The sequence below is a fragment of the Miniopterus natalensis genome, chromosome 4, assembly GCF_054644295.1.
Source record: "Miniopterus natalensis isolate mMinNat1 chromosome 4, mMinNat1.hap1, whole genome shotgun sequence".
Taxonomy (NCBI): domain Eukaryota; kingdom Metazoa; phylum Chordata; class Mammalia; order Chiroptera; family Miniopteridae; genus Miniopterus; species Miniopterus natalensis.
Window position 1 is genome coordinate 77,102,268 of NC_142084.1, and position 26,721 is coordinate 77,128,988.

At 43.1% G+C, this 26,721-nt stretch overlaps 1 pseudogene; it reads right to left on the minus strand.

Annotated features, from left to right (window-relative positions):
• The window catches only part of LOC148093379 (coiled-coil-helix-coiled-coil-helix domain-containing protein 2 pseudogene), a 59,506-nt pseudogene extending 55,543 nt beyond the window's left edge, over positions 1 to 3,963 (minus strand).
• Between the last annotated feature and the right edge of the window lie 22,758 nt (positions 3,964 to 26,721).

Below are 26,721 nucleotides of genomic sequence, written 5' to 3' on the forward strand. Positions count from 1 at the left end.
GCTTCTTGGGTTCTTCCTGGGCCTGACCATGAGCTAAACATGGCACCAGGCACCAGGGGAAAGCAAAAGCGTAGGACACATCCTTATTGCCCTCAAGGGTTAGCTGGCAAGAACAAAGCCTCAACCAATGGACACTTTGGCTTTTAGACACAATTTCACTGCGAGAGATGTGTAACCTTAAGCAAGTCACACAATCACTGGGCCTCAAGTGACTAATCCATAAATAAGGGTTTTTATTCAACAAGTACAGAAGCTTGGCACTATGCTAGGGGTAGAAAATACAGAGAGAAAAGATACTATATTTATCCTTAAGGACCCTAGTCCTGTGAGGGAATTCATAGATAAACATCATATACTGGTGCAGTTAACAAATGGCATGCTGTCCTGTCCCTGAATTCCCTCTTTTGGGGTGCATGAAAGAACTCCAGCCTGACTCAGAAGTATGGGTGCAGGTGCTTTTCTCCATCTTACCCCCACCCCCTGGCACCACCATCCTACTGGATTTCCAGTCCTCTGGGGATTTATGAATCTTCTGGTGTTGCAGGGTGGTGTCCTTTCAAGCCCCCTAATGCTCTTGGCACTTCGTGGTGCTCCCAGAGTGAGTGGCTCTCTCCTGCTCCTGGCACTTCCTGCCAGTGCTTGAGTTTACCCACGACCCAGTCAGTCTTCACTCTCCAAAGGCCTAATTTTACTTTTTTTTTCAAATGGTAGGTTTCCCTGGCCTAAAGCAAAGACATTAGGACAAAATCCAAACCCTCAGTAACACAAATGGAGAATCCAGATTTTAGAAACAGATGGTCTTCCATCCCAATAAGGGAGAGAAAACGATTTTACTCAGGTTGGAATGGTGCCAGTAAAGACTTGGCACTCTAGGTAACATTCCAACTAAACGTTCAGCATGAAGAGTTATTCCCAGATAATCAGCACCATCTAACATTTTTTGAGCATTTCCAGCACTGTGTGCCAGGCACTGAGCTAAATACTTCACAGCTAAGCACTTTAATTGTCCCTCTAGCAACCCTACAGTAGAATCTAGCTTCAGCTGCATTCTACAGATGAGAAAGCAGAGGCACCAAGACTCATGTAACTTTCTCGAGGTTAAGTTGAGTCCAGCTCTTTCCACTCCAGGGCCCACACCTCTAACCACTATTTCAGGTTAGACTATGAACCTTTTATTTATTGCTTTGAGGAGCCCATCAGATACCTTCCTTTGTTCCGAATGTCCTGTTACCTCTTAGTCTAACCCTGCTTACCCCTGGGCCTCAGGTTGCATTAGTCAGCTCGGGCTGTTGTAACAAAATACCGCAGACTGGGTGGGCTAAACAACAGAAATTTATGTTCTCACAGTTCTGGAGGCTAGAAGTCCAAGATCAAAGTGTTGGCAGGTTTGGTTTCTCTTGAGGCCTCTCTCCTTGGCTTCTAGAGAGCCACCTTCTCTGTGTCCTCACAGGGCCTTTCCTCTGTCTGCAACCCTAGTGGCTCCTCTGTGTGGTCAAGTTTCCTCTTCTTATAAGGACACAAGTTGGATTGAATTATGGCCCACCCTAATGACTCATTTTACCTTAATCACCTCTTTAAAGGCCTTATCTCCAAATATAGTCACATTCTGAAGTTCAGAGGGTTAGGACTTCGACACATAAATTTGGTGTGGAGGGACACAATTTAGCCCATAACACAGGTGGTTAAATGTCATTTCCCAAGATAAGTCTTCTTGTGATCTCCTGGGTGAGGTTAGTTCCTCCTGTTAAATGTCCCCATAGTGCCCTATACATATTCCTGCTAGCAGTCAGAACTACTATAATGAATTATTTAAATGACTATTTGTTGGATGTCTACTTCCCCCAAGAGATGTAAGTTCCATGAGAGAAGGAATCGCGTCTGTCTCGTCCTCTCTGTATCCCCATTTTGCAGCATAGTGCCTGGCCCCTGGTGGGTACTATCTTCATCTGTCCAGGCTGTTGTAGCAGAAAACCACAGACTGAGTGGCTTGAACAACAGATATTTCTCACCATTCTGGAGGCTCAAAGTCCAAGATCATGGTTCTTGTTAAGGCTGTCTTGCTGGTTTTCAGATGGCAGCCTTCCTACTGCATTCTCCCATGGTGAAGGAGTGAGAGGGAGAGACAGAGTGAGACAGAGAGGCTCTTCCCTATGTCACTTCTTATAAGGACACTAATTCTGTTCATGGAGGCTCCACCTTAATCATCTCATTTACACGTCATTACCTCCAAATACCATTATATTGGGGATTAGTGTTTCAACTTGGGGGGAGCACAAACATTCAATCAATAGTGTGTACTCAATAAAGACTTTTTAAATACAGTGTGAAATAAGATGATTTTTTTCCCCATTGTAAACCATCATGAAACTTCTAGCTAGCATTAGGATCTTTTACAAAATGAAAGCATATTAGACTTAGATGATCCTGGGAATTATTTCATTTCCTCACAATAATGAAACTATTGCCAGAAAAACATCCTTAGGAAAATTGACATCCTCGCAGGCAAGGGGTTTGCTTAAGCTTAACTTTTCTTTTAAAGCAGTACTGGAATCAGTTCATCATACTGGCTCATGGGAGCTGATTTTTTTTTTTTTTTAATATATCTTTATTGATTTCAGAGAGAGGAAAGGACAGGGAGAGAGAAAGATAGAAATATCAACGATGAGAGAATCATTGATCGAGCCCGCAACGCAGGCATGTGCCCTGACCGGGAATCGAACCCAGATGGCTTGGATCCCACTTCGATGTTCAACCACTAAGCCACGCCCGGCTGGGCGGGAGCTGATTTTTATGTCTTCAGAAATTTTTCAAGTCAACTGTTAAACATAGCCATTATTAAAACTTAAATTGTATAAACTCCTAATTCAATAAATGCAATTAAAAACAAAACAATTAAACTCAAAATTCATCACTTCCTAGTTATTTCACTATATTTGTTAAGGGCTGAATTGTGTCCATTCCCAAACTCGTGTGTTAAGTCCCAGCACCTCAGAATGTGACTGTATTTGGAGATAGAATCTTTAAAGAGATGACTGAGTTAAAAATGGGCCTTTAGGATGAACCCTGATCCAATCTGACAGGTGTCCTTGTAAGAAGAGGAAATTGGGACACACAGGGACACCGGGGATGCACACATGCACAGAGAGACAGGACAACCATGTAAAGAGGCAGAAGGGTGGCCATCTGCAGGCCAAGGAAGGAGACCTCGGGAGAAACCAACCCTTCTCACATCTTTATCTTGGACTCTTAGCCTCTAAAATTGTGTGAAAATAAATGATTGTTTTGCAAGCCTCCCAGGCTGTGGTATTTTATTCTGGCAGCCCAAGCAGACGAATACATTATATTATTTTCTATAATCTTCTTTTTCTTTTTTCACACTTAAAGGTACATGTTGAGAAATCCAAAGTGTAAAATCCACTACCTGCCATTAGGGTAAAAAAAAATATGCAAAAAACAAACAAACAAACAACAATGCATTTTTAACAAAAAGTTTGATATTCAAAACTGAAAATAAAAAAAGGGCATGATTATAAATACATAAATATCCATGCATGCTTTCTCAGTGATAGCTGCTGAAAGAATGAGACCTTTTAAAATGCCGCTTCCATTCCAGCTGCCTCTTTCCTACGGGCTGCCGATACCAGGAGTCTTAGGAGAGGGCCTGTGGTCAAAGTCACTCATCCCAGCCTCCTCCCTCGCCCGTAGCTGGTAATGAAAATGTGATGGATCTGCTGCCTTCACTCCGATGCTTTTTCATTAATTCACTCCTGGTAGTGAGCTGTGGCAGGCTTTCCACTTCAGTCCCGCCATTTCCATCACCTTACCTAAAGGGTCCATGTCGTAACCGCGGCCCAGGAAGAGGTGGTTGGCTCGGACCATGGAGAGGGCCCCCCGCTGGCCCAGGCGGCCCCCACTGTCAGGTGGGTCATGGTAGCGGGGCAGGTGGCTCAAGAGGAGCTCCATGCGGGCCTTCCACAGCTTCTCGCTCTCCAAGTGGGAGCAGAACTGCTTCTTGCCTGCTGTACCCTCAAACCCAGCTCCCCCACCACTGCGGTGACCTCACCACCCACCGTGACGCCCTCCCCTGCAGAGGGCCTCACCGGCCCGCCCCCTTCCCCGTTTTCAGTAGTCTGGAGATTACTGAGTCCTACTGCATCTTCTGGTGGCAGCAGTCTGGGATGGCGGGCTGTTGCTCGGTGACATCACATTGGTAGCCTGAAACCCGCCATGGTGGGAATGTTTACACCATAGAAATTGGCAAACATTATAAACCAGAGCTCCTCAACCCACCCCCAGAGAGCCTTGGGGGGCACACTTAGCAGCACGCCACTGCTTTTAGGGTGCCAGGGAAGAATGGCGGGAACGGGGTGCTGAATAGACAGAGATGTAAGAATGATTTTGACTTTTTTTCAAAAAAGTCAACAGCCTCTGCCAGTCTCCTTCCCAATAGGCATCCCTACGTCTTTGCCACCGCTACCCTGACTTCCTGTAGGAAAACATCGCCCTCAACTGAAAACATTCGCTCTCCCAAATGCTCTGGGAGCTGGGAGATGCAGTCTCCACCCTGAATGCGTTTCTAACTGTTCTGCCTACACACTTGCAACATGAAGCTGAAAGCCACCGACTTGAGGGCTAACATACAAGCACGAGGGATGGCGGAGGCATCCCGACAAAATCACAAAGGAACCATGCTCTGCAGACTCACAAATCATCTCAGCCACGTGTCAAATCTCGGTTTTTGAGAATTAAAAAAACTGTAAAACCCCAAAACTTTTAAATGAAGGATGAGATTTCTATCTCATAGTGGTCACTTAAAGGACATAAGTTCCTTATGCCTCTTTATACAACTATAAAGCCAAGGCAAACGTACACATTCAGCCCAAACCAGGATACAAAAGCAATAATATATAAATTAACATTACAATTTAATATGCTTACGTCATGTTTTGCTAAATTAACTCACCTGTTGTTAAATAAGTTAGCACTCTTATTTAAAAATAAGACACTGTAGGCCCAGGTCCAGGTCTTCAGTTAAGCTGGCTTTCCTAACAGTCAGGCAGAGCACCTGCCTTTGCCTAGAATGTTGTACAAACGGCATTCTTAATTTCAAAGCTCTGTTTGCTGGTTCCAGATAATCCAACCCCGTGCTAAACCAAAACTCTGCCAGCGGGCAATCTTCAATGCCAATTTCGTGCGGCGTCATTTGATCTCTGCAAAGCAGTTTTGTTCACTTGAACGTGAAGTTAACACTGCAGCTTTATTGAAATCTGCACTTAATAAGTATCTAATCCAATTATTATCGGAATTGGTTACAGAAAATTTCTTCATGGCACATTTAGCACCACAGTTAGGGCTAATGAACTGTTGCCAAGCAGGCATGTCCAATGATGGGCTCCACACAGAACATCTAATTGCTCTGCCAATACAAGACTGATGCCCTGGCCCAGGACTTTTTGAGGACACACGAGATGGGTTGAGTCACTCCCTGCTTCCCCTATTTGAATTCCTGAAAACCCTTTCATTATAGGGACAGTATTTGAGGCAGTATATTATAAATGGCTGGGACAGCACTCTAGGGTCAGAGCACCTGAATTCGAACCTCGGCTTCACATTTTACTAGCTATGTGCTCTTCGGCAACTAACTTAACCTCCCTTTGCCTCAAATCTTCTCATCTAAAATACTAAGAGCATACCTTCATAAAGTTGCTGTAAGGATTACATGAGATACTGTACCTAGGAAGTGCTCAGTGAAAGCTGCTGTTATTTCCGTTGTCAGTGTTCAGCTTCACTTGGTATGAATTCAATCTTCAACACACATTCAAGCGTGGACATTTCTGATGGTTGAACTCGAGCACCAGCACCTTCCTGAAGCCTTTCCTTATATATTCACTTCTGTACTGCATAAAATGAAGCACTGTCCTCCGAGTCCAACTGTGTTCTGTGCAGTCTTCTATCATCTAATATGTAAGTGTCGACTGCCTTCCTGTGTTCGTCTCCACCAGCTAGACCATAGGTTCCTACCATCAGAGGTGAATCCTGACCAGTCTTTGTGTTCCAGTGTCTGGCACAATGTCTGGCATAGAGTCGTCCTGGGTAAATTCTGAAAGAGAGCGGAGGAAGGCAGAGGGGGGCGAGAGGGAGGAGGAACTCCTTCCCCTCCAGCCTTTCCAGGGAGATTTATATTCTGAAGGGAATCCAACCCTTGTAAATAAGCCACCGATTGTGGCCTAGTAACTGCACGTGCGGGGAAGGGGCCGTCTGGGGGCGGAGTGGGCGCAGCCCAGGTCTGCTGAGGCCTGCTGGCCTGCGCTCCTAAGAGCTGATTACGCGGGGCCCTTCCAAACTCATTCTCAATTGGGGAGCTTGAAATTGGCCACCGCTGGCGAGCATCTTTACCACTGAAACTTTTTCAAGAGCCAACTTTCCCAGCACGCCACCAGCAGCAAGGTTCTCTGTGACTCTGAAAGCAATGAAATTTTACACAACGAGTGACAGGAGACTGTGTGGGGCACAGAGGGACTCTGAGAGCAGAGTCACCATCTGCCCAGGCTGAGGCCTGTCCTGGGTGAGTGCCAGCCCCCCGCCTCTGAGACATCACAGCCCTGGCCCCAGTCACGTCTCTGGGGGCCACACCTTTCTCACCCTCATCAAAGTCATCACAGAAGCATCCATGGAGATTTTTGTCTTGTTACTGTTGATTGCTTCTAATCTGTTTAAAGTAAGCTAATAATAAAATTCATCATGTTAATGACTTTCCAGTCATAAAACCGAACAATCAAATGAACTATTTGCTTAATATTTTAATGAGAGAATGTGCACGTGACCTTGCAGCTTGGTGCCAGCTACATTTCTATTTACATGGAAACCGGGGACAATTAGAACATTTATCTCACTTAGTCGCCAGTCACCCTTTCCCCCAACTTTCCCCTCCCTCATCCCAAAAGAAATGAAAAAACGTTTTCATTATAAACTGCTATCTGTTGGTGAAAGCAGCTATTTTTAAAAAGTGATCTCACAGCGTCTAGAATGCTACATTGTTCTGGTTGCAGAAAACACTCAATGGATCTTTAGTTCTAGCTGTTTCTACATGTTAAGTGGACACTAAGTAACCTCCCCTCCTCATCTCATATCTTGTTTTATTCATTTTCAGAACTGCCATTTGACACCTAGGGTACTTCTGCAAGTTTATATTTTTTCCTACCCTTCAAATAATATATGTTTTCATATATTATATATGCATATAACCATCTCACCCCCCCCGACTCCAAATTACCATCTTTATAACTCCAACTCAGAAGAATGTTCCTGTTATGTAAGCACATGCTTGTATATTTAAGCAACATTTACCTGTTCTACAAACCCTCTGTAAGTCTCAAACACTGAATTATTTTCTATAAGATCTTTCAGGAATTTTTTTTAGTGCTTTTTTTTTTACAGTAAAAAGAATAACTTTTTCAACCAAAAAAAGATGAAAACACTAATCATGTAGCAACAAATATTTATTATCTCCCTGTATAGAATCAGAAAACTGCCTTTAGACATCTGTTTTCTAGCTACATTCTTTCAGACAACATGAAAAATAAATTGTCTTTGCAAGAACAATATTTTACACGAGAAAAATAAACTTCAAGTTTAATCTTAGCTGAGAAAATCACCTCAGTGTCTTGAATGAGTGTGACCCCAAAAGCCATGTTCAACATGCAGGGACCCTGTGTTAGCGAGCCTCCAGTAATGCGCCTATTATGGGCATGAACGACTGGTAAATTGAATTAGTGCCGTGACAGGGATGCAGGGATATCCTGGGAAACTCACAAGCCGGTCCATTAACATTACCTGAATCCTCTCCAATGTGCCTCAGCTTTAATTTACCACCACACTTCTTACCCCGGGCCCCCTGTCCCCCAATCCAACTACACACAGGCCTACACTCCCTTTCTTCCAAAACCATTTACTGCGCCTTCTGGCATCCCCACTCTGCAGTTAACATACTTTCCTACATTTACACTCTTAGCCCTCTGCTTGAGTAGATCCCCAGCTCTTGGCTTTAAGGAAAACCTAGCTGTCTCCAAGTCTTTCCCAAGAACTGTGCTCCTCCTGCCACACCCCGAAGACCCAGAATCCAGAGGGAGACTGGGGTCTTCCTCACTAGCTTCTGTAGCCTTCACACCACCATGCCCTCGCTTTTGTGTAAAGATTCCTGCTCTTGCCATCTGCCCCACCCGCCGACGTCCTCTAGCCACATCCCCGTTCTTCCTGTTCCTCGGGGACCTGGCCTGTGACTCACAGCCCGCCTTGAAGCTGAGCTCCGCCTTTATTTGGATAACCTCGCTGCGCGTTCAGAGGGCCCTGCCCGCATCCGCTTCGTGAAGGCCTCTCCAGGGCGCATCGCTTCAGACACCCCACTGCCAGGAACCCACAGCTGTTCAACCTCTGAAATCCGGGGTTCAGGCATTCCTCTTCCCTGCCCCCCCCTTCTCGGTGCCTGTGTTGTTATCTATTGCAACAAAACCAATCACCCCCAAACTTGGCAGCTTAAAACAATAAAAATATATTGATGCACACAGTTTCTGATGGCAGAAACCCAGGAGCAGCTTAGCTGCGTGGTTCTGCCCAAGGTCTCTCAGGAGGGCGCAGCCAAGGTGTCCAGCAGAGCCGCAGGCAGTTCCTTCCCTCCCAGGTAGTTCGCTTGCACACCGGCCGAGTTCGTGAGGGTGTTGGCAGGAAGGAGCCTCAGTTCCTCACCACATGGCCCTCTCCGTGGGGATTCTCCAATGTCCTCAAGACGTGGAAACTGAGTTCCCCAGGGCAAGCGATCCAAGAGAGAGGTGCCTTTTATAACCTCACACTTTCTGCTTTTTTCCTATATGTTGGAAGGAAAGCTTTAGATCCAGCCCACACCCAGGAGGGGGGAATTAGGCTCCGGCTTTTGAAAAGCATGCCAAAGAATTCGTAGATGTATTTTAAGTTACCAGTGCTTTTCATCCCCACTACCTCTCCTTGGATTCACTGATATTTTAGCCCCTTGAAATTTCTAATTTCTCTACCAGCCCCACTCCGTTTTCACTTCCTTCCACGTACATTCTAGACCTCATCTGGTCTACCAGTTCACCAAGTCTCTTGCCGGTAGTCTCATTCCTTTGTCTTATTGCTCCCACCTAAAAGGGGGGGGGGGAGCCTTTGGTTCAAACCAGCCATGCGCCTGACTCCATCACCCAGCCAGCTGGGTGCTTTGACGTGCCCCCCAAGTCCAGCGGGCCCTCGACACAGCACAGCATCCCTCCGTTCCCCAGTCACCAGAGTGGCAATTTGGCCTTCACCGATGGCCTTCAAACCTCCTTCAACACCATGGTCAGGTTCACTCCTGGTCCCCTCTTCCCAGAGCTTGCACAGGGCCTCTCCTCCTCCCCCTTCGCTGCATCCACCCCATGTGGCCCCTGTTCTTGCCCTTCCCCTCCAGTCACAGTGGAAGAGGTGAAGAGGCACTTTACCTAAGACCCAACCCTCCATGGAGTAGATACTCAAGGAATATAATTTTTAAAAAAGGGACTCTCCCTAGCAGGTTTGGCTCAGTGGTCAGAGCGTCGGCCCTGGGACTAAAGGGCCTCAGGTTCGATTCCAGTCAAGAGCACGTACCTCGGTTGCAAGCTCGAACCCTGGCCCCGGTCAGAACGCGTGCAGGAGGCAACCAATGGATGTCTCTCACATCGGTGTTTCTCTCTCTCTCCCTCTCTCTCTCCTTTCCACTCTCTCTGAAAAGCAATGGAAAAATATCCTCAGGTGAGGATTACAAAAAAGGGCAGAGGGGGCCTGAACTCTGGATCAGAACCGTCCCACACCTCAGCAGCCTCACTGCATTTCTAGTCTCCTCTCTTCCCTGTATCTCCACCGTCCCCCTCCTGACATTCCCATCAGCAGTCACACAGGCTCACATCTCCTCTCTGTGACAGCGAGAGCCTCCCCTTCTAGCCTGCACCCTCCTCGGGTGAACACTCTGTTTCTCATCACACTTAGAAGTTTTGAAAGCGTGACAGAGTGATCTACACCCACCCTCTCTGTTCCTTTCTTTCTTTCATTTCTGGAGCCCACTCAGCATGCCACTGAGATGGCTCTTGCCAAGGTCACTTCCGTGGTGCTGACACCATCTGCTCACCGCCTCATCTTCCTCAAGGTCCTCCCAGCACTGATACATGAGGCCACACTGCCCTGAAAAGGCCCCCTCCCCGTGTCTTCACATCTCCAGCCACTGCCGTGGTCAGGCTCCCCTTCCACAGGCCTGCGAAAGCTGGGATTCCTCAGAGTTTTGCCCATAGCTCTCTTTTCTTCCTAACCTGCACAGCACGTTCACTTCCATGGCTCTAAACACCATCTGCAAGCTGATACATTGCAAGCATATATTCCTAGCTTATATTTCTCTCCTGAGCTTGTCTTAGAACTTCAAAGGCTGCTGGAGGAGCTCACGATGCCCATTAGACGGAGTGTCTTGGATATCCCCTAGCAACATGGAGGCAATATGCTGATTAAAAACAAGGGCTCTATGGATAATTCAGGGTCTTTTGTGATTCTATATGAATTTTAGGGCTATTTTTATATTGCTGTGGAAAATGCCATTGGATTTTGATAGGGATTGCATCGAAGCTGTGGGTTGCTTTGGGAATGATGGATATTTTAACAATATTAGTTCTTCAATCCATGAACACAGGATGTCTTTCCCTTTGTCTTTTTTAATGGCTTTTATCCATGTTTTATAGTTTTCAGTGTACAAATCTTTCACCACCTTGGTAAATTTTCTTCCTAAATATTGTATTTTTTGATGCTATTGTAAATGGGATTTTCTTAATTTATTTTTCAGATAGTTCATTATTTGTGTATGGATGCACTGTGGTTTTTTATGTTCATTTTGCATTCAGCAACTCCGTTAAATTCAGTGGTTCTAACAGAAAAAAAAAAAGGCAAGGACTCTAGCACAGTGTTAACTGTGCAACGTAGTGTCTGTGAAGGTTGGATAAATTACTTAATCTCTCTGAACCTCAGTCTTTTTATCTGTAAAATGGGAGATAATAATATCCTAATTCATAAGGTATCTGCATAAGTCAATTCATGTAAAGTTCTTGGCATGGTCCTGGTGTAAGGTACTAGGGCTCAGAAATGTGAATTATTGCGAGGATTAAATGAGGCAATACATATACAACACATGGCTCAGTAAGTGTTGACTAAATATTATCAGGTATTATTACATTCCAACCGGAATTTATCTCCCCAGCCCTCTCTTTCTCACTCTGATAAGTCGGCTCCTCCTCCAGCATTTCCTCTCTCCCGCAATGGGCCCTTTATTTTCCGTTTCTCTACCCCCCAAGCAGTCACCAAGTTCTAGCTGTGACCCTGTATTCCTCCCTTTCTAGTCGGGCCACTTCTCCCGCCCACCCCTGTTTCCATCCCTTCAGTGTCTCTCCCCTGGATTAGCCTCCCCCCTGGTCTTCCTGCCTCTAGTCCTGCCCCTGGTCAATCCATTCTTCACACTTCAGCCAGAGTGACAGTCCAAGAAGCACAACAAATCCTGTAATTTCCCTGAGGGCTTTGCATTGCTCTCAGACCCAACTGCAGTGTTCTTAATTGGATTACGAAACCAGTTAGGGTGTGAACTTTGCTTTCCCCTCCACTCCCAAACTCACATTCCTTTCAGTTTCTCTTTCTCTAGCCTCTGCATCCTGCACATTCTTCTGGAACCTTCCCACCTGGCCGACCGTCTCCTGTTTGTCCTTTAGCTCTTAACTTGGATGACACCTCCTCCAGAAAGTTTGTCTGATTTCCCCAAACTAGATTAGGTGTCTGTCTCCAATTTACTCTCCTAGAACCATGTAGACTCTCCAAAGTTACAATCATTATACTGTTATAATTGACTGTGGATCTCCCCTCCCCCACTTTAGACCATAACAGTCACCAAATAATGATTGAAGGCATATATGGGCACAAATGAACAGCTGTCCTTTATCCTGAGTGGCCTGTGACACTGTTGATGACAATGTGGGTGGCCCTTTCCCAACCTCTCCCTAACAACACGTGTGCAATGCAATGGAGAATACAGATGGGCAGCAAGGAGGGCTGAGTGTAAGTTCTAACTGCCCTTGACTAGCTCTGCGATCCTGGTAAAGCCACTTCAGCATTTTGAGTATCAGTTTCCTAACCTAAAAAAAAATGGGGACAATAATATCTTTCTCCCAAATTGCTGAAAAACTCAAATAATGTATATGAAGGTGTCGTTTTATAAAACGCAAGTTGCCACATGGTACCATTTCCAACTCTTTCCTTTTGGGGGTGCTTGGTTTGCCCTCTTTCCTGCCTCCGGCTCTGTCTCTTTTCTCTCCTTTTTTCTTCTCATTCCTGCTAGGGGCACCCAAGACTTGGTTGACAGTGTTTCTCAGAACACCCAGGGTCAGGTAGTTACCAACAGGTGAGGGCAGCTTGGAACAGCATGGAACTGGTCAAACAGGACACAGAGCCCAGGTGCCCTCGTTAACCCAGTCAATGGCCAGAACACCCTGCAGCTGACCGAAGATGCAGAAGGGAGTCCAGGTGACACCCGAAGAGCCAATTGTCTGGGCCCAGCATAAATTGCTAATAAGCCAATTGGAAAGTAAATAAGCGGCTGTTGTTTTAAGCCTCTAGTTTTCAGTGTGGTTATGATGTAGCTATAAGCACTTCAGAGCTTCTGTTTGAGTCTTGGTTTCCTCATCTGTAAAATTGAGACCATAATTTTCCCCACAAGCATGTCGTGCCACTAGGCAAATAAATCTTCAATAAATGTCGCATCAGAATAAATATAAAAACTTCCAAACAAAAATCATCTATCTGATCCAACAGCATCTCTCCTCTTCTAGCTTCTCATCTAAAGGAAACTCAGCCCTCCTGCTTCCGAGCCATCCTCAGATGTTCTGCTGGGGCAGTGTGTGAACCCAAGTCAGCATTCCCACTACCAGATGCAGTCAGTTCAGCAGCAGACGGATTCTGCAGGATTGGATTGAACCATCCAGTGAGCAAGCCCAAGTGAGTTTTAAGGATGACAGATTGATTTTTGCTTCCTGAAAACAAATTTAAATTGATGAGACCTTAATGAATTCTTTCTCCCATTCCTGGGGTGGCGGTGGGGGGGGAGGTCAGATAATGCTTTAATCACACTGTGAGTAAGAACTGTTCATCAAGCTCCCTGATGCTGGGAAGGCACTGGATTTCCTCTGCTGAAGGATTGTACTCTGTTCAGTGAGAGCAGTTTCAGGGTTTAATGGAAACTGTTTCCACTTTGGTTGTCAAGGACTTGCTCTTCAACTTCTCAGAAGTGATCAACCAACAAGGGTTTATTTAGTCCTCATTATCGGGACCATCCTAAGTGGTCGGTGGGAAGTGAGAGAGTAGAATCCATACTCTTTCATTCACTCATTCAACAAATACTTATTAAGCACCACCTCTGTTCAAAGCGCTATTCAAAGGATTTGGAGTACCTCACTAAAACAGAAAACTCACACACACACACACACAAAACCCCCCTGCCCTCTTAGGGGCAGCATTCTATTTGGGAAAGACAGATAAAAAACAATAAATCCAATGAGTGAGTAAATTATATAATATATAAAAAAGTTTTCAGTGCTCTGGGAAAACTAGAATGGTGTGGAGATTTAGGAATGTCCAGTGAACTGTGACTATCAATTTTAAATAGGGTACTTAGGGTAGGCATCTTGTCAACCTCAGTTGATTAAAGCCAGGCAGCCCACATTAGTCGGTGGTTAGCAGCTGAGGTAGAGAGAGCAATTATGGGTGCAAGAGATGAGGGAGGCCAAGAAAATCTGAAGAGGCACAGTATCTTTAATACACCATTGGCATGGTGAAGCTACCTTGTACCGGCTCACTAAAATCTAGTAGGCATGTTCCTTTCCAAATTGGTGTGCAGTGTTGCTATGTTGGTAGCTGACAATGAGTCATGGTGAGTATTTACACCATGGAAATTGGCAAACCCTTCAAATCAGGGCTTTGTCTTTAAGTAAGAGCTTGTAGTTAAGCATTTCTTAGCAGGCCAATTAGTGTACCCCACCTCCAACCACACAGGAGGAGGAATGCAGATGATTGCCCTTTAATAATAAGCACAAGCATAGAAGGCAATTAAGTGAAACACAGGGAGAGATCACCATGGTAAAGTTTCAGGGAAAAGCTTTTTGGAAGAGGGCCTCTTGAGGGAGGAGCTAAGTTGAATTTGCATAATAAAGAAAAAACAGAGGACAGAGTGGGTAAAAAGGATGATTGATGGGCAAGACTGACGTGGTGTTATAGAAAACCTCCACCAAGCAAACACCAAACTGACACTGAATTCAGGTTCTCACAGGGTGGGATGGGATGCTTTCCAAAATCAAACTAAAATTATCTTGTCTTTCACGCCCCCACCAAAATCATTCCTAGCTCTCTGAAAGCTTTGCAAACCTTGATGAACATGGTCCACATGTATCTCTAGGAATAGAATGTGAGCTCAGCATCTGTTTGATTGGAGCTCTCTGAATTTTTCTCCATGGAAACATAAGCTGGTATTTCTAGTTAGTCAGAAAACTGATTGTCCCGGTCCTTTTTCCATCTCTGTGACTGCTTTGCTCACCATCAGGCAAGTTATCTCGATGCTCAATTTCCCCATTTTAAAATTATCAATTCATGCTCTTCACTCATTGTAGATAAACAATATCATCTTTGGGAAATAGTCCCAGCTCTTTTAAGAAAGACATAAGCAATTATATGCTTATGAGAAATGGAAACATATTATTTTTATTCCAAATGTAAGTATAAACATCCTTGAAAAGCTCAGAAGGGAGAGAAATCCCTACTAAATGTTTCTGTTGCCAGGGAAGCCCGGTTCTCTCAAAGTATTCCTCCTCCAGATCATACATTTCAAAAAGGGGATCCCACAGTAGGCTGTGGTTAAGCCGGCCTCCGAGCGCCAGTTCAGAGTACCAGGCTGTCCAGTAGTAGACACCTAGGGAGTGAAGGGGATGTCCTGGTCAGATGCCACGTTCAATGCCTCATTTGCACTCTCTCCAACCCTCTCACTTCCCCAGCATCCTTCTTTGGTGATATTCCAGCCCTGGTGAGTCCAGCAATTTGCTTTGTTTCAACTTACACTGGTGCCTCACACATGGGGGGAGGAAAAAATGCACAAGTTGGCAGGTCTGTGGCCCTTTAAATTCTTGATTACCAGCATCAAACGGGCATTCAAGACCCATTGGGCAAGGTTACTATGCTTTTCTAATGTGATTTTTTTCCTCCTCAGCACAAAAACTATTTCATATCTTTCCACAATTCCCTTTACCCACAGCTAATAATTATCTTTGTCAGTTTGAGCTACTTTAGCAAAAATACCATAGACTGGGTGACTTAAACAGCAAACATTTTTGTTGTTATTGTTATTTGACTATGGATTTATTTCTTTATTAAAATTAAATTTATTGAGGGGACATTAATTAATATGATTATATAGGCTTCAAGTGTACCAGGTAATTAGGAGAGAAGAGACTAGGTGATGAGAAGGCAGGAGAAGGTCCCTTGGAACTATGTTGATCATAGCTACTAGCTTCCCTTAGATGAAAAGTTCCTACCTTTTTTCAGTAGAGGCTATATATTTACATGCCATCTTTCCTCAAATCAGCAGATATTTATTGTGCAAAGTGCACCTTTGCTCCAAAAATGTTGCCTATTGAAGTGTTGTAAAATTTCTTCTCAGCCATGCTTCATTACTATGCAGGATGAATCATAGATCTGCATCTCTCTGTGGTATCAAGTAAAGAGGTCACAGTAGAATAGAGCCCACGTCTTTAAATATCTAGATTTTCTTCCTTGTTTAGACACACCAAGTCCCTTTCACAACCAATAATATTCCTGGTACTGTAAATATGTAAGGGTCATAGAGGGACAGATCCAGGTTTTATGGAGTCTCAAGCTTATACAATGTAGGGGTATCTACTTTCAGAGAAAAAGTATAGAACTAAAATTAGATGTGAAAATGAATATTTAATCAAAATGAGAAAATAAATCACAAATAGCAATTTTAGAAAGCTGATATATCTAGAAAAGCTGACTCCAAAATCCAGGAAGGGTAATACAATATTTTTACCTATCTGCTGCCTAATAGCCTTCTATGGCACATTTTTTTCTACATTTTTTTTACTGTATTGTCTTTGATCACTTCTTTATCTGGCAATGATTTTGTAATATAATTTGTAGAGAGAATAGAAATAGAAATTTAAATCTCTCTTTTATTCTAACATGGCTTTTGAAATTTGTTTTTTTTAATCATTAATAATTCTCACCACACGTGGATGTTCAGCAATAAATAACAAGTACACGTGGAAGTCACTGTTAATCACATAAATATATCCCATTAAACTCAGATTAAATGTATCCACAAATCAACTTCCCTTTACCTGGATCCCCCCAAATGTCCATGGCCATTCCAACACGACTAACTCAGGGGGAAATGTGACAGAGAGCAAGACCAATGGAATGGACAGCAGTCCCATTCAACTGTGGCTAAAATGTCTCGATTTTTACTAAAGTGTGTGGCCATGTGAACACATTGCTAGCCCCCTCTCCACAGAGTCTCAGACGAGGGCAGTGCAAGTGAGAGGCCCTGAGACTTCAGCTTCGTTACCATGACTGTGAGTCTTCCTCTGTGGTTATGTTAAGCCCCTCCGCCTCCTCCAGGCCTAGGCACTCTTCTGTGTTCTCATGCCCTTAGAGACTCTTTTGCTGCCAACTGGACCCACAGTCAATTTACTCACTGGCTTCCTTTTCCCCACATCCCTGGCCCAGATCCTGCAAAGGGGGCTCCTGCTTTGTCCCTACTCTGTATCTCACTCTTGAGAGTTCTTTTCTCCAGAGCCTGGAGTTCTCACCTTTAACCCTACCATGATAGTGGGTTCATTTTCCCACAGAAAGGCCTGTTGGTCCAGGATGGTCACAGATCACCCGAGGGACTCATAACCAGCTCCCCCAGAATCTCCCATCCGTTGCACTTGGCTTGCTCCATTATGATCCACTTGCATCCTCTTAGAAATGCTTTGAACTATTGTTTGAACCTAACTGGAGCATGCTCAAACTCTTTGGGCTTTGTAGCTTGGACTCCGGTCATCATAGCTGGGTCTTCAAATGTCCCCAACCATGAATTCTGTCCTGGCCCAATTTCTGAGCCAGTCACAACTGACAGGACAGATGGTTTAGGTAACATCAGCTCTACTCCACTTCCTAACCTCTCTTAGGGGAAGAGAAGACGTTAAGACACCTCTCCCAGCCCCTTCAACCCACCTGCAACTTTGCTTCCAACACACTTCACTATTTCACTCCAGTAGACCCATTATCTCAAAATTTCCTAATATGACACTCAGCATATTAATTAATGACATTCAACCCACATCTTCTCAAGTTTTCTGCAGTATTACAAATTATTGATCACCCCTTCTTCTAAAAAACGCCCCTTGGTTTTTATACTACCTACATCCTCACCTGCCTATTTCTCTCTTTTCTGCCCTAGTTTCTTTTCCTTAGTTATTGCTTAAATTTAGGCTTTCCCTGCTGATCCACTTCTTGGTTCTCTCCTTCTTTCAAATAATCTCCCTTAGCTTTAACTACAACCTCTAGAGATGACTCCTAAATTTACACCTGTGGCTCTGGCGTTTCTCCCCATCTCCAGACAGTAATTTCCTAGTGCTTTTTGGACATCCCACATGCATGTCCTGCGTGGTTTCAGACTTCACACACCAGAACTGAACTCCTCATCTTCCCCCAGCCTAACACGCGCCCTGGGCTGAAACCTGTCATTTTCTCTCTCCTTTCAACAAACCTGTTAGATCGAATCATGTGGAGTCCAGCTCCTCTGTCTCTCGAACCCATCCCTGCCCATTCAGCTTCCTCCAGGCCATTAGTTCCTTTCATGCAGGCGTTCACAGTGGTCGCCTAATTGATTTCCCTGTCTCCAAGTGTTCCTCAGCCTAATTTTTCCTTCACACTGTTGACTTTCATTTTTTTGCAACACAGATTAGTGTGCGTCACTCTCCTCTTCAAAAAACTTTTCATTCTTAACAAAAAAAGTTCAGACTCCTGGATGTGGCCTTGAACATCTCCGGAATATGCCACAACTTAACTTCCCTGACTTACCTCCCACGTAAGTCCCCATGCACATCAAGATCCAGCCACCTATCCACACTGGCCGTCTCCAGGCCTTGCCCCTGCTGCTCCATCAGCTCCATGCTCCCCCTCCTCCCGAACCAACCTCTCATCTTTCAAACCAAGCAGTCTTCTTAATTTGAGAGAATCATCCTCTCCTTTGGGCCACTGCATTGGTCCAGAATGATGTCAACTTGAGTGATTGTCATATGGCTCTTATCTGTTTAGATGGAGACCACTCCTCCTCGTGAAACAGAGAGTTTTCCAACTCACTTGTCTCCATTCTTGGCACTGTGCCTCTGCTCGGTAAACTCCTGGTTTTTGTGGAGGCTGCGGTTTAGAATCCTTGGGGACAGCGTGACTCACCAAGGTGTGGCCAAACTGCTCGCTCGGTAGATAGGTCCTGGGGTTTGCCATCAAAGAGACCCAGATTCCAAACCAAATTATTTCATTCATTTATGGTATGACTTTGGAAAAATTCCTTCCGATCTGAGTTTCCTCATCAGTAAAACTGGGATAATTGTAACTTTACAAAGATTAAGTGACATAACAGACACAAGAATGTTTGGACCTGATTGGCTTTCAGTATTGATTGGACCATCCCATGCTGTCTCTGCCAAGCCCACCTCGATTTTTGGTTTTTGTTTTTTTTATTTATTTGTCTTTTAACCTGGAAACATATCATAGTCCAAAAAATTACTTTAGAATGAAAAACCCTTCAAAAATCTTTAAAAATTTGCAGTGAGGAATAAAACTAGTAGCTAACCCAGTAAGGCAATAAGTGCTAGAAAACCCTTATTATAATGCTTACCACATCATATTATAATAACTTATTGGCTGTGTCTCTCCCATGAACAGGACTTTCACCTTTTATCCCTAGCACCCAGCATAATGCTTGGCATGGAGAAAGCATTTAGTACATGTTTATCAGCAATTTAAGAGCAATTTCACAATCTTTCGCAAATTAAATTGTACATACCCTTTGACCTAAATATCTTATTTCTAGGAATTTATTCTACAGATAAACTTGCAAAAGTGTGCGAACAGCTAAGTCCAAAACTGCAATATGAAGTATTGTTCATAGTAGAGAACCAAGAAAGCAAACAAACAAAAAACCCTCAAACATCCGGAACTAGGGATTCGGTTAAATAAATAAATACATGCCCACCAAGGGACACTGTGTAACGTTAAAACTATGAAGTAGATCTCCAGGTACTGGTATGGAAAGTTCTCCAATATATAGTTAAATTAAAAAGCCATTGCCAGGCCGGAGTGGCTCAGTTGGTTGAGAGTCATCCTGTGCACCGAAAGGTTGTCAGTTCAAGCCCCAGTCAGGGCACATACCTGGGTTGCGGGTTCAATCCCTGGTTGGGGCACCATACTGGAGGAAACCGATTGATGTTTCCCTCTCTCTCTCTCTCTGTCTGTCTCTCTTTTTCTCTCCGTTTCTCTCTTTAAGCATGTCCTCAAGTGAGGATTATAAATAAATAAACAAACAAATAAATAAATAATTTAAAAGCCAGCTGTATAATGCAAATATATATACATAGACACACCCAGACACAACACACAGACACAGATAAACTTGTATGTGCAAGAACAATTTTCTTTTTAAAAGAAATATTTTTTTATTGATTTTGGAGAAAGAGGGAGAGAGAGGAAAACAATGATGTGAGAAACACCGACCTGTTGCCTCCCATATGCACCCCAAACAGGGATCGAACCCACAACCTGGATATGTGCCCTGACTGGCAATCCAACCGCTGACCTTTTGGTATACAAGGTGATGCTCACCCAACGGAGCCACGCCAGCCAGGATGCAAGAACAATTTTTTGAATGATATGCAGGAAACTGTCCATAGTGGTAACCTCTACAGATTGGGACTAAGGAGAAAGAGGAAGAATTTTCATGCTCACTATTTACTCTCCAATACAATTTGAACTGTTTATCATGAGCAGGAACTAATTAAAAATTTTTAATAATAAAATAAACAAGTATCTGTTTAATAGTTTTACTTAGAGCTTGTCTAGGTTAAATCTGATTATTAATTTCCATCAGCAGGATAAAGACAGTGATAGGGGAGGCCTCTCTCTTTTCCCTTCATGTGACTTCAAAGACCATAGGAGCAATTTCCGGGACATTTGGTTGCACAGCAGGCATTTCTGGTGGTTTATCAATGTCACTAAGAGCTGCAGATGCATTTATAATCCTACCCTTAAGAGTCGATTGTGGCATGTTCTCCATGATCAATTATCAGCCTAAAGCACACCCTCCCCAGGACACAAGGGAGAATGGAGTAAATCAGCTTTGCAAATTGTCTCTGCAGACTTCCCCCTCTTTCCCTGGAAGTCATGTGGCTGCCTTAACAGTTGTCCCAAAGCTGGCACTACATGCAGGAGAGGGATCTATAGCAGCAAGTGGTGGTGATTAATTTTAAGCTGTCATGGAAAATGTTTTTGCACTTTAATGTCAGAGAACTGTATTATTATTATAGGTCTGATCTCCCCTCTCTAAATCTGTGTGTTTGCTCCCAGGATACAAAATGAACACAGAAAGCTTTCTGGTTGGCTCCCAAGAGCATCTTTTGGAGAAAAGACAAAAGGAAGGCTGCCAAGCCAGCCAGGTCCCCCTCCGTGGGAGTGTCAGGCTCTCATTCACCAGCCTGCCTCCCTGCCTCAGGCTGGAAGAGGCCCTAACTACTCCACTCTGACCTGATGGTTGTCCAGATGGATCCAATTTTGCCCTCTTGGGCCACTTGAAAATCCCAGATAATAGTGGGCACCCCAGAAGAGAAAAGCATAGAGAAGGTGAAGATTCACTACAGAGAAAAGAAGGCATGGACAGTGCAGAAACAGGTGCAGAAGAACACGGGGCCAAGTTCACCAGTACACAGAGGTCTTTAAGGTCTGTGCCATCTGGGTCTGAATCAGAAAGAAAAGCTATTCCTCTACTCTATTTACTTTTATGCCTAACCACTCCTCACTTCCCACTACACACAGGCGGGGGTGAGGGGGTCAAAAAAATTGACTAGCTTTTGCATTTCAGTCAAATATCTGCCAGCAAATTAGATCAAAGAGCTGTCAGTTTTTAAAATCATGCAATTCATTAAGGGAACAAACTTAAAATATGCTTAGTCTAAAATAACATTTACCAAGAGGCAGGATTGACTTATGTAGCTAGAACAGATCTAGGAACTATAAGAGAATAAAAAGACAGAATCAGAGCGTTTACTTTATGGCACCATAGCAAACCTCATTAAAAGCTTACCTAAGACCATCATATTAATAATAGTAACTGGCATTTATTGAGACCCTAGCCTGTGCCAGGCCAGGCACTTTACAAAGGTTTTATCTGTAATCCTACAACATGGCAAATATAGTCATTCTCATTTTTCTAATGAGAAATCTAAGAATCAGAGAGCTTGCTAAGAGCACACAAGTGCATGGTGAGAACTGCTCTGTCTATCTGCCTGTCTGACTGTCCACCAGACCAGTCTGCTTCCCAGTATGTACTATCAAGAGGGATACGGATTGTGGCTAAAGAGTCTACATTTAAAGCAAGTCTTGGATTCAGATCTTTCTTTTCACTGCATCTTTATTCAACCCTTGATAGAACAGAGGTCTTAATTTAAGCTTTTAAAAAAATGTGATCCTTGAAGCTATTCAAATGCTGGCTACAATAAGCCAATAGAGAGAATTGATTTGAGCCCCTGAGTCAAGAAATAATGCTGTATTTTGTGTTAGAGTTTGATGGCAGGGGGCTGAGGGCCAGTCTTTCTTAGATTATATGCTACAGTATCTATATCTGGATCCCTGTCCAGTGGATAAATGACGTACTATGTACCATCTCTGGATTAGCTCTCTCCCCTGGGCTCCAGAATCATATAACCAATGCCATTTAGATGCCCCACAGGCATATTCAGTTCCTCTGTCCAGAACTGAACCTCACATTTTCCCCAGACTTACTCCTTCCTGTTTTCCACCTGAGTGAATATCCCCTGCAACCTCTCAAGGGCCACAGGCAGTAACTGGGGTGAGATTCCTAACTTCCCATCCCTGTATCTGACACTCACCAAGTCATGTTCATTTGTTCCTTCAGGTCTCAGCTGTGTCCACTCCTCTCTGTCTGTATGGCTACAGCCTTAGTTCAGGGCACCGTATGTCTCTCACACTAATGCACCCTCCTCCTAACCAACCTCACTCTTTTCAGCCTTGTTCTCTCCCAAACAACCTCCACATAGATTCCAGAGAAAATATTCCAAAGAACAAATCTAATGATGGCACTTTTCTGCTTAAAATTGAATGGCCTCCTTATTGCCCCCAGACTTTTTTTTAACAGCTTCCTTAGATATAATTTACATATCATACAATTTACTCATTTAAAGTGTGCAGTCCCATGGTTTCAGTATATTAACAGAGGTGTACAATCATCACCACAATCAGTTGTAGAACATCTTCATTGCCCAAAAAGAAATCTATACTCATTAGTAGTTGCTTCCCATTTCTCCTCAACTCCCTTTAGCCACTGGCAATCAATAATCTACTTTCGGTCTATGAATTTTCCTATTCTCACCTTTTATATAAGTGGAAGCATACAATATGTGGTCTTTCAGAAAGGACTTATTTCGCTCAACACATTGTTTTCAAGGTTCATTCATGTTCTAGCATATGCCAGTACTTCAATCCTTTTGATGACCGAATAATATTCCATTGTATGGACATACCACATTTACTTTATCTATTCATCAGCTGATGGGTATTTGGATTGTTTCCACTTTTTGGCTATTATAAATAATGCTGCTATAAACATTCACATACAAGTCTTCATATGGATGTATGTTTCTCTTGTTTAGACTTGAGTGGACTTCCTGGGTTTAACTTTTTTTAAACTTCAATTTTTTTTTTTTAAATACTCACCAGAGCATATGTTTTTTTTATTAATTTCAGAGGGAGAGAAAGGGAGAGAGAGAAAGAAACATGCATGTGAGAGAAAGATCAATCAGTTACCTCCTATGCTCTCCCTGAGCAGGAATCAAACCCGCAACCTTTTGGTGTATGGGACAATGCTCCAACCAACTGAGCCACACCAGCCAGGGTTAAACTTAAACCTTTTAAGAAACTGCTCAACTGTTTTCTAAAGTCACTGCATAACTCCCAGATACTTTAGATCCAAGTTGTTTAACATGATTTACAAAGTTCTTCCAATCTGGTTGCAGCCTACCTTTCCGCCTTTATCTCCAACTATTGAGTTTTTTCAACTCAATCTGTATAATTTAATGATGCCTAACTTAGCAGTTCCCAAAAAAATTCAGTCTCATTTGGGCTTTTGTAAACACTGTTTCCCATGCTTGGACTACTCCTCTCCAGGCTTACAGCCACTGGGCCTCAGGCCTCAGTGTCCATGACACTTCTCTCAGAACCCCCAACAAGACTAGCGTTGCTCTGCTGCTCCTTCGTGTATGCCCTGAATTTGCTGCTCTAACAGCACTTGTCACACTACATTGTCATTGCCTGTTTGCTGGTCTTGATGCTTTACTAAACTACAAGCTCCCTGAGGATAAGGATTATATATTTTTCCTCGACCTAGAACAGTTCCTGGCATCTTGGAGGTTTCCAGTAAGTGTTTCTTAAATGTATAAAGCTCCTGGTAGTCACTCCTCTCTGCTAAACTAAAGCTGAGGTACCATGGTCCCGAACCCTTTTCCAAAAGAAAATCGTGCACAAACCACCTTGGAAATGCACAACCTGATTTTAAAAATAAAACATTTGTAGTTCCTTCCTAATTCTGTTTTGCTCAGGCTAATAATAAAATGAGTTGGCATTTCTTGGGTATATATCAACTGACAGCAGAGGGAGCCAAGCCAAGAATGTGTTAGGTGGCGGGTAGGAATCTGTATGCGATTAAAAATAGGCTGTGTGTAATAATGAAGAATTGAAAATTACTCAAGTGACCAACAATTGGGAAATAATTAAATAAATTCTTGTATTAGATAAACAGAAAGATAGAGGAATAATACTACCATTAAAATTATAAATATGGAAAGGTCTGTTCCATTAATCCTAGAAATAAAATTAGAACACCAACTAGAATATACACATTGATTCCAAGTATGTGACACTGTGTATGCACAATGACAATGACCAGAAAAGGTCATGTCATAGAACCATATTAATAGTGGGTGCTTTACAGTGAACTTTATAATTTTGTTTTTCCAATATTTTCTAGCTTTTGTTGTAAAAAAGTCTATAACAAATAATTGCCATGTGCTGTTTGCAAAGTATGAATTTTGTGTAATTGAACCCACTGAGCTTTTTGTGAAGTGCCTAAAGGCACTGTTTATAATTGGTTGGATATATATGATGCATTGCATTCTTTAATTTAAATATATACATATGTATACATATGTTTATACATGGATGGATGGATGTCTTTTATAGTGCTCTTACAGAAGGCAAAATGTTTCACTTTGCTATTGCACCTTTCCTACAGTACTTGGCATACAAGTAATTATGGTATTATCCCCTCTTTATCAATTTAACTTTATACACAAGTTGAAACTGAGATTTATGAGGTGACTTGCTTACGGTTACATAGCTAGCAAGGATCAGAAATTAGATTAGAACCCAGGTGTCTCGACACAAACACAGCTCCTTAGCTCTGCCCAGAAACCCGAGCCAGAACGAGAGCAGCAAAAGCTCACTTCAAACACTCAGGACCTGTCAAGTTCTTTGCTAAAGCACCTTACACAGCATCCTGCATCAAAAGATCATCAGGTAGTATTTGTTCAAAGAATTAATGGATGGGAAGGAATTTAACAGGCCAATTCTGATCAGCAAAAGTTCTTTGGTATACTCTGTGGTGTCAGTGTTCATCAGACCTTCACTACTACTACTTTATTTATTTATTTATCTATCTATTTTTTAATTTTTTTAAATATATCTTTATTGATTACAGAGAGAGGAAAGGAGAGGGAGAGAGAGAGATAGAATGATGAGAGAGTCACTGATCAGCCGCCGCTTGCACGCCCCCAACTGGGGATCAAGCCCGCAACCCGGGCATGTGCCCTGATCGGGAATCAAACCCCAATCACCTGGATCCTAGGTCGATGCTCAACTGCTGAGCCACGCCCGGCCGGGCCACTACTACTTTAAATTTTTCCTCTGCAAATAATTTCATGCATTTGTTTATTCATTCAGCAATTAATTATTAGGCAACTACTATGTGTACTATGCTATGTCAGTAGCTTAAGGAATTAAAGAAATAAGATATTATTCTTGCCTTTAATAAACTTGCATCTACTACGAGGTTTATATTTAAAAAATCACTATAATTCTTGACAGAATATGAAATTAAGAGAAGATAAACAGTGTTCAAAGAGTCCAGAGGAGAGAGAAATAACACATAGTTGAAAGAATAGAGGCAACCTTTATGGAAATGTGGTATTTCAGCAGGGCCTTGAATGACAGGTATAATTTTACAAGAAGAGATGGGGGAGGACATTTCAGGAGAAGGGAAGCATTTTAACAAAGGCATGAGGTGAAAACTCTCACAAAAGTGAGGATCTAAGAAACACTCAGTTTCCTTAGAGAAACTCTTTTCTGCTAAAATGTGTTATCTTTTAACACAGTCACTTTTTCCAGTTTCCTTGTCTAGAGTGAGATAGATGGTGCTTCAGTCATCTCATCTGAATTGGACAGGTGCCTGAACTGTGGCCCTAGCTATGTAGGAATATACTATAAGGACAGCTCTGTTAGTTTCCTCTCTTTTATAAACGAGGTAGAAAATATTATTAGCCCTGTTTTACAGCCGAGTGTGGAACAAAGGTGCAGAGAGACTGGAGCTTTCTCAAGGTCACAGGATGAGTCAGCTGGAAAGAAATTCTAGAACAACTGCTGCATCTCTCCAAAGGAGGCTGCATGGGCCTGTCTGCGTGAAAGGACAGTGTGTTCCCACCAATACCTTCTGCATTTGTGCAGGGCCTTTTCCCAGGGAGCTCAGCATGCCCTGAGACATTATTTAATTAGTTCTCTCAGCACCACTGTGGCTGAAGCAGGGTAAGGAATGTTTACATTCTTTCCTCAAATAGACAAACTAAAGTCCACAGGGTATCCTAAGCAGTTCATTGAATAACAAGTATATGTGTTAGAGTCAAGCCAACAATTGTCTCTTGTGTTGGGACTGAAGGCTCGTGAGAAAGGTGGTGGGTTGAACAGGGTCCAGCATGTTAAGACCTGAATTCTGATTCCAGCTCTATTCCTCACCTATAGTTTAATCTTAGGGAATAGTTCAACCTCTTTGAACCTCAGTTTCCTCATCTATAAAATGGAAAAAATGATATGTTTTATATCTGTCTTCAACACAAATTCTTCAATGGCAAGAAAAATATCTAGAGAATACCCACAAATCCATTATAAGTGTTTACTTTTGAGGCAGGAGAGTGGAAGTGATCAGCTTCTATATCTACTCAATGTACTTTTGTTTCATTTGGAACTGGTTACTATGACCTAGGCAAACAAAGAAGGATAAAAATAATA